Below are 8,951 nucleotides of genomic sequence, written 5' to 3' on the forward strand. Positions count from 1 at the left end.
TGAAGGTAAGGGCTATTTCCAAAAGATTTCTCCAAAACCATTAGCAACCAGTGTCCCTCAAACTCTCCAACTTAAGGGAAACCAGCATCAGAGTGGGTTAGGCTCCTCACCAGGAAGGTCCTTATTTACCTCCATCACCACACTCTGAGTCAGTCAGCTTTTGCTGCAAAACAAACCAACCACAAAGCTTAGTGCCTTCAGACACCAACTCTTGAGTTAGCGCTCCGTTCTGCTGACGGGCAATCTGGGCTGAGCTCCGCTGATGCCCTTGGCCCGAGGCCACGGCTGCGATATCTGCTACCAGATTGGCTGGGGCGGGCTGATCAGGGATGGCCTCGGCTGGTCAGATCTTCTTTCTTCTGCGTGGTCTCGCACCCCCCAGGAGGCTAGCCTGGCTTTGTTCATAGGGAGGTGGCCCGGTTGCAGGAGGACAAGCAGAAACAGCAAGAACATTCAAGGCTTTTTGAGAAAGGCCTGGACCAGGCACAGAGTTTTGTATTTGATTGATCAGAGCAAGTTCCAAGACCTGCTCAGGTTCAGGGTGCAAGTACCGAGAGGGTAATAACTGTGGCCATTTTTTTTCTTTAAAAATTTTGTATTGTGGTAAAATAGACATGACATAAAAATTACCATTTTATCCATTTCTAGGTATATAAGGTCAGCAGCATTAAATACATTCATGTTGTGGTGCAACCATCACCACCATCCATTTCCAGAACTTTCTTTTAATAGACTTTTTTGAAAAAATGCTACCTTTCGTTCATTTAGCACTTTCACAGTTAGTACAGGCCCATTTCGTTTCACTGCCTCAAAAATCCTCTGTGCTCTGCCTATTCATCCCTTCCTCTCCCCCAATCCCTGGCAACCACTCATCTTTTTACTGTCTCCATAGTTTTGCCTTTTCCAGAATGTCATATAGTTGGAATCATACAGTATGCAGCCTTTTCAGATTGGCTTATTTCACTTAGTAATATGCATTTAAATTTCCTCCATGTCTTTTCATGGCTTGATAACTCTTCATTTTAGTGCTGAATAATATTCCATTGTCTGGATGTACCACAGTTTATTTATCCATTCACCTACTGAAGGCCATCTTAGTCGCTTCCAAGTTTTGGCAATTATGAATAAAGCTGCTATAAACATCCATGTGCAGGTTTTTGTGTGGACATAAGTTTTCAGCTCCTTTGGGTGAATACCAAGGAGCACAATTGCTGGGTCATATGGTAAGTGTACGTTTAGTTTTGTAAGAAACTGCCCAACTATTTTCCAAAGTGGCTGTACCATTTTGTATTCCCACTGGCGATGAATGAGAGTTCTTGTTGTTCGACATCCTCGCCAGCACTAGATGATGTCAACTCCACAACTTTTTCATCATCCCCAACTGAAACTCTGTACCCATTAAACAATAACTGCCCCTTTCCCCTGTCCCCAGCCCCTAGTAGCCTCTATTCTACTTTCTGTCTCTATGAATTTGACTATTCTAGATACCGTATATAAGTGGAATTGTGGCCATTTTTGCAAACAATGCATAACAGGTAGGTTTATGGGGCTCCAAATTCTTCATCATCTACTTCTGTCTCGCCTTCTGGATGCAGGCATCCTTCCCAGAGTCACATGTAATCTCTAAGGCGCCTGGCCACCTAGGGTGTGGTGGTGGAAGATCTTATTCTGCCTGAAGCTCAAGTTTCAACTTGAACTTGGGAGTGGTGGTCAGTGCCACAGACAACTTAGCACAGACCTGCTCAGGCCTCTCTCTCTGTCCCTTCAGTGTCAGTTCCTTCACACTCCAGGGAGCAGGCATGATGCCTCTGACGTGCCCCAGCTGGCCAGGTCGTGGAGGGATCAAGAGCCCCACTAGCTGCCCAGACCCACTGCACTCTCCACATCCATGTGCTGTCTCCCTGAGCTCACCTGGCAGACAGCAATGTGGCTGGCCTCTGCCACACAGTGCTCTGGACACAAAGCTGTGGAGACCCTGGGGATGGAACCACTGAGGTGTCCCATCCCTTTCATTGACCTTCAAACCTCCTATGATAATAGTGTGACCCCTCCCAGCCTAGGACAGAGGAGAGGTGGAAGGTAAAGGGATGTGGAGAAAGGGAGAGACAGCAAAAGCAGAATGAGGGGTGTGCAATAAAGAATGAACCTTGCTCAAAGAAAGGTCTGGCCTTTGCCCCTGGCTCTTGGGAGGTGATCTCTAAATCCTTGGAATAGGGCTGGCCCCGTTGCTTAGCGGTTAAGTGCGTGTGCTCTGCTGCTGGCCCCCCGGGGTCGGATCCCGGGCGCACACTGATGCACTGCTTCTCCAGCCGTGCTGAGGCCACGTCCCACATACAGCAACTAGAAGGATGTGCAACTATGACATACAACTATCTACTGGGGCTTTGGGGGAAAAAAAAATCCTTGGACTATCTGGCTTGATAAGAGCTTCTTGGGGCTGGCCCCGTGGCCAAGTGGTTCAAGTTTTGTGTGCTCCACTTCGGTGGCCCAGTTTTGTGGGTTCGGATCCCAGGCACAGACCTACACCACTTGTCAAGCCATGCTGTGGCGGCAACCCACATACAAAATGGAGGAAGTTTGGCACAGATTTTAGCTCAGGGCTAATCTTCCTCAAGCAAAAAAAAGAGGAAGATTGGCAACAGACGTTAGCTCAGGTCTAATCTTCCTCAGCAAAAAAAAAAAAAAAAGTGTCTTTGTTTACCTGGGGGCCTTGGGCCACACCAGATAGTCTAACAATGTGATTGATGGTGGGGGCTTTGGATCAGACAGTATCAGCTCAGCCTCCGGAGGGTGGGCAACCAACCATGTCGATATGACTGAGCCCCAGCAAAAACTCTGGACATCAAAGCTTGGGTGAGCCTCCCTGGTTGGCGATACTCCAGACGTATTGTCACACATTGTTGCTGGGAGGAGTCCATGACACCACTAGGAGAGGACAATTGGACGCTCCATGTTTGGACCTCTCTAGACTCTGCCACCTGCATCTCTTCCCTTGACTGGTTTTAACTGGTATCCTTTCACTGTAATAAACTGTAACCATGAGTATAACAGCTTCCAGTAAGTTCTAGGAATCTTTCTAGGAAATAATCAAACCTAAGGGTGGTTTTGGGGACCCCTGAACTCTGCAGTTGGTGTTGGAAGTGAGGGTGGTCTTGTAGATTGTTGCCTAATTTCACAAGGGGGTACACAGATGCGGAATGCTATCATATTAATAGTAAATGCAGGCCGGCCCCGTGGCTTAGCGGTTAAGTGCACCCGCTCCAATGCTGGCGGCCCGGGTCCGGATCCCGGGCGCGCACCGACGCACCGCTTCTCCGGCCATGCTGAGGCCGCGTCCCACATACAGCAACTAGAAGGATGTGCAACTATGACATACAACTATCTACTGGGGCTTTGGGGGAAAAAAATAGTAAATGCAAGAATAATGGCTCTAGCACCCTCAGTCAGATGGGGCACAGAGATGGTTCTGGAAAAAACTGCATGATGGCTGCCCAAGGAGAATCACAAGTTCAGTTCAAACTTGTATTGGTTGTATTGGTACTGGGAAAACTACATTCGTGAAACATCATTTAGTGAACTGGAGAAGAAGTATGTAGCCACACTGGGTGTTGAGCTCCGTCTGCTTGTGTTCCACACCAACAGAGGACCTATTAAGTTCAATGTATGGGATATAGCTGGTCAGGAGAAATTTGGTGGGCTGAAAGAGATGGCTATTATATCCAAACCCAGTGTGCCATTATAATGTTTGATGTAACATCTGAGAGTTACTTACAAGAATGTGCCTAACTAATATAGAGATCTGGTACAAGTATGTGAAAACATCCCCATCATGTCATGTGACAACAAAGTGGATATTAAGGACAGGAAATTTAAGGCAAAATCCACCATCTTCCGTTGAAAGAAGAATCTTCAGTACTATGACATTTCTTGCTAAAAGTAAGTACAACTTTGAAAAGTTCTTCCTTTGGCTTGTTTGCAAACTAATTGGAGACCCTAACGTGACGTTTGTCGCCATGCCTGCTCTTGCCCCGCCAGACATCACGGACAGAGCTTTGGTAATGCAATATGAGGCTGGTAGGGCAGGGCCCCTGCAGCGTGCCCTGAAACACCATCCCCACATTCATTAGATACCTCCATCCTTTTGTGGCTGATGGGCAATTTTATGGTGTCCAAGCCAACTGCAAGCCAGCTGCTCTCATAATCCATGTGCCTTCTGCAAATTAGACCTTCATCTTTATTTTCAAGTGCCTGATAGGAAAAGATGTGTTTGTATTCAAAATCCATTTGCATCACCACACGAAATTTCAATGTGTCACCTGTCCACAAAAGGAAGAGCTGCCAGATTCTTTAAATATAATTTCAACTGTTGCACAATTTTAAATGGATGATAAAAAAATGTTAATTGCTTACCTGTGCTAACAAAGTTTCTCCTTGATGGTGACCATCAAGCATTCAAAGTGTTCATCATTGAAAAAGTCTAGGTCAGGAATTGTGTATGGCTGTTGCAAGCATAAAACCTCATATAAAAAGTTACGTCGATGAAAGCAAACTCTGGTAGATTGTTGAAAGGCCACCAATCCCTCCCATGCTAGTATTCACTTTGCAATGTGTCCCTCCCCCTTGTTCTTCCCATCCAGAAATATCCAGGGGGATATTTCTCTATCCCCCCAACCCAGAGTCTGGGCTGGCCTTGTGACTACTTGCTTTGGCCAATAGAAGGGGGCGGAAGTGACTTGGGACTCCCACGGTTAGGTCAGGAAGCTTGAGGCCTTGATTCTCTTGGAAGGCTCTGGTTGCCACATAAAGAAGTCCATCTAGCCTACTAGAGCATGAGAAGCCATGGAGGAGAGGACACCTGAGAAGTCCTAGACCATAGTCAGACATCAGAGTGAGGCCATCTGGGGCCTTCCAGCCCAGCTGACCCTCCCTCCTGAGCGACTCCAGTGAAAACAGGCAGAGGAAGTGCCCAGCCAACCACCACAGTCCCGAGAAATAATGAACTATTGTTGTTTGGGGACATTAGGCTTTGAGATGGCTTGTCACACAGCGAACGCTAACTAAAACACAAGATCAAGTTACCATTAAAAAATGAAAAGATATAATAGGAGGGGGAAGTGGTTGGGGGTAGAGCGGCAACAAAATTGGCCATACCTTGATAATTGTTGAAGCTGGGGATTCATCACCTACTCATTTATTTTTGCATATGTTTGAAATTGTCCATAGTAAAAAGTAAAAAATAAAAGGGAGGGTTGGAAAGATTTCATTAGAAAAATATATATACATACTTGATATGTAACACCTTTTCTAATAGTTTATATTTAATTTTCTTTACATGATTGCATAATACACAGAATGAAATACATTGTTTTCCCACCAGACCCCATTTTGACTCTCCAACTACTCTCCAGTTCACCCCTGAAGGTCACAGAAATATTATATACATTTTCTGGGTGTGTCATGAGGTGAACAAGCATGAGGCCTTGTGAACAAGGATGTGGTCCTGACCTCACCTCCAAAAACCTCTCCAAAGGCAGCTCGCGCCCCCACCAGGCAGGGCTCTAACAGGGCAGGAGCCCTAGCCCCCCCTGCCTGGGGTGGGAGGGGGCGATGAGGCAGGCCAGCGTCCTGGGCAGCCAGCTTGGCCTTCCTTCCCTCCCTCCCGTCGCAGCTCAAGTAGTGATCCTGCCCAGGCTCGCCTGCCCGACGGCGCGGACTCCGGCCTCGAGGTGGGGCTAGGGGTGCTGGGAGCGGCCGGAAAAGGCGGGCCAGCCTGAATTACGAACCGCTCCAAACCATCCGGGGAGGGGCCAGAGGCTTCTCTTGGATCGATCAGGCCATCGTCCGATCCCCGCGTCCATCCTTGCGGGGGGGACGGGTGGCAGGCGCGCCGCCCTGGGGCTCACTGTCGCCCTGGGGTTCCCGGGCTTTGGGGAGCGGGGACCCTCTGCCCCTTCGAGTCACACTCTCCGGGAGCCCCGGCACCCCGGGCTCCCCTCCTCGACGACTGTAAACCCCGCACTGTGGGGTCCGCGCCGGCCCGCGTGCAGCCCCGAAGTGAAGGGGCGCGCACAGTGCCCGGTGGCGGCGGCAGGCGCGGTCCCCAGCAGGGCGCCGGGCGGGCCGGGGAGGGGGGAGGCGCGGCTGGGCCCCGCGGTCAGCGCCGCCCGAGGCGGTCTAGAACCCGCGTTTCAACCTCCTTGTTGATCCCATCCCCGCTTCCTGAAGACGTTTGGAATGACTGATGCGCGTCCTCCGGCCTCGAAGCCACCCTCTCAGGAAGCCCTCTTTCCTTCCAAGGACGCCCAGAACCCGCAGGGGGAGCAGGGAAGGAGGGAGGAGGGCGCGGGGGCTGGGGTGGAGGGAGGAAGAGGAATGAATTGCATTGGCCCCGCGCATCCGCAGCGGAAGATGCTGACACCCTGGGTCCGGCCCCCTCCCCCGGGGCCACGCGTTCCTGTTCCCCACGCCAGGCTGCAGACAAATGAGCACACAGAACACGCGGACTAGAACATAAACAAGGTTATTTTATTACTTCCTTTTTATTTTTTTGCACACGAATTAATAAATAAACTACTGCAACGGGGGAAAAAAAAAGTAAGCAGAATCCAAACATCCTCTCTGTTGCCATTGAGTTATATAAGAAGGACGAATTCAGCTAGTTGGCAGTGAAGAATTCCTCCAATGCCACGCTCCAAATCAGAGCCCCTGCACCGGCCTTAAATCCGGAGGGAAAGCCGGCACCAGCACCAGCACCAGCACAGAAAGTGGGACGAAGTTCTGCCAGCAGCTAACAATATTCCTGCTCCTGGGGGGACAGCAGTCCCATGTCAGAGAAGTAGGCCCGGCTGAAAGCCACCAGCCCTACACACCGCCTAGTATCTGCAAGTGGCTACAAGTCCAGTTCAATAGAACACAAATTCAGTCCAAGGAACTTGAAGCCACAGAATGTAGTTATCTATGGAAGTGTTCCTGAAAGTAAGTGGTGAACCAAATTTTTAAGAAGATGTTCCATGGTCAGGCATCCAATGGGAAGCTAGGAGAACACTTGGCTGCAGAAGGGGACGCAACCTTGTCTCAAACCCTGGGGGTCTGTGTGAGATTCTCTTATCTGGGCTTGCCAGGGGCTCCATACAGCATCCCTATTTGCCAGCGACTTTTTTGAGTACCATCCGCCCAAGTGGCAGAGCAGCTTGTACTGAAGCCTTGACTGTAGCATAGCCGTCTCTTGCTCCAGGCCCCCTCGGAACTGGCTGCCTCTGGGTTACTTGGCAATTGGGTCAGAGCAGCTTGCTCGAATGGCGTGCGCGTTGCCTCTAAAATCCAAAATGACACCAAACACTGTGCCTTTTTCTTGATGGTAGGTGGTACAATGTGTTACAACTTGTTTCACTTTGGAAGTGACATCCCACTGGCTCCCTAGAAACTTCCTCAAAGTGGTAGTGAAACCAGGGGCCAACTTGCTTTAACTATACTCTTTTGTCCCCTTTGTTGTCTGTTTCAAAAGTAGTTAGATAATGCATTACTGAAGCCCACCCTATAGTTACATCTCTGATGCCTGGGTCACCATGGTAACAGATGCTTGAGTTTTTCAGGAACTGAGAGTTGACTCCTTGTCCAGTCCAGGCTGGTTAAGACCATTGACTCAGGGCCGGCCCAGTGGCGCAAGCGGTTAAGTGTGCGTGCTCCGCTGCGGTGGCCCGGGGTTTGCCAGTTCGGATCCCCGGCGCACACTGATGCACCGCTTGTCAGGCCATGCTGTGGAGGCATCCCGTATAAAGTGGAGGAAGATGGGCATGGATGTTAGCCCAGGGCCAGTCTTCCTCAGCAAAAAAAGAGGAGGATTGGCAGATGTTAGCTCAGGGCTGATATTCCTCACACACACACAAAAAAGACCATTGACTCATCAGCTGGGCCTACAAGGATGACCAATATGCGACTCTTTGACTTCAAGGAGCTGAAAACTCCACCCTCAGATCATGGTAACGCTGCCATTTTGTGAATGTGCATCCTATGAAGAGCCATGAAGCTTGACTATGCTTGTGTAGATCGTCAATTACCTCACTTCTCCTTACATCCAATCATCTATTCCCACAATTCAGACTACCCTTCCCCCTTATCCCATAAATATCCCTAATCCTCATTTTTTGGGGAGGTGGATTTGAGATTAGCTCTCCTGTCTTCTCACTTGGCTGCCTTGTGATTAAACCCTTTCTCTTTGCAAACTCGTTGTCTTGATGATAATCATGTGGTGGGCAAAACAAACCTGCTTCGGTAAAAGTGGAAATTTCTGTAAGTGAAGAGTGAATCAAATTTTCAAGAAGTGATGAGAAAGGCTAGGGAAGAGAGAGAATGGCATTCTAGGCAGAGTAAGGGCAGAGACACTGTGACACAGACAAGCAAATTACAAATTATTTACCAAGTTGATGTATGAAGAGAGAACAAGGAAGGTCATGAGAAAGAGGCTGGAGATAGAAGAGAAGAAGAGGAGAGAGGTGGCAGAACAGGACTTAGTGAGCTTTAGAATACGCATTCTGTATGACCCAGCAGGTCCCCTCCTGGGCATGTGTGTCAAGGGTCCCCAAGACCACCCCCAGGTTCGATGATTTACTGGGAGGGCTCACAGGACTCAGCATATAATTGTCCTCACGGCTAAGATTGATCACAGTGACAGGATGCAAAGCACAATCAGCCCAGGGAGGAGGCGCAAGGGATGAAATCCAGGGGAGACCAGGCACAAGCTTCCAAGAGTCCTCTCCCTGTGGGATCGCACAGGACAAACAATTCCCCCAGCAATGAGTTGTAACAACACATGTGAAATGTTGTCTACCAGGGAAGCTCATTAGAGACTCAGTGCCCAGGCTTTTTATTGGGAGCTGGTCACATAGGCACCCTCTGCCTGTCAGGTACCCAAATTCCAGACTCCTAGGGGGAAAGCAGATGTTCAGCAAAAA

General features: G+C 49.2%; 1 pseudogene; it reads left to right on the top strand.

The window, feature by feature from the left end:
- Positions 1-3,483: 3,483 nt before the first annotated feature.
- On the top strand, positions 3,484-4,127 carry LOC131400259 (GTP-binding nuclear protein Ran-like; annotated as a pseudogene).
- The last annotated feature ends 4,824 nt before the right edge of the window (positions 4,128-8,951 follow it).

Source organism: Diceros bicornis, chromosome X, assembly GCF_020826845.1.
Source record: "Diceros bicornis minor isolate mBicDic1 chromosome X, mDicBic1.mat.cur, whole genome shotgun sequence".
In the NCBI taxonomy this organism is placed as follows: Eukaryota; Metazoa; Chordata; class Mammalia; order Perissodactyla; family Rhinocerotidae; genus Diceros; species Diceros bicornis.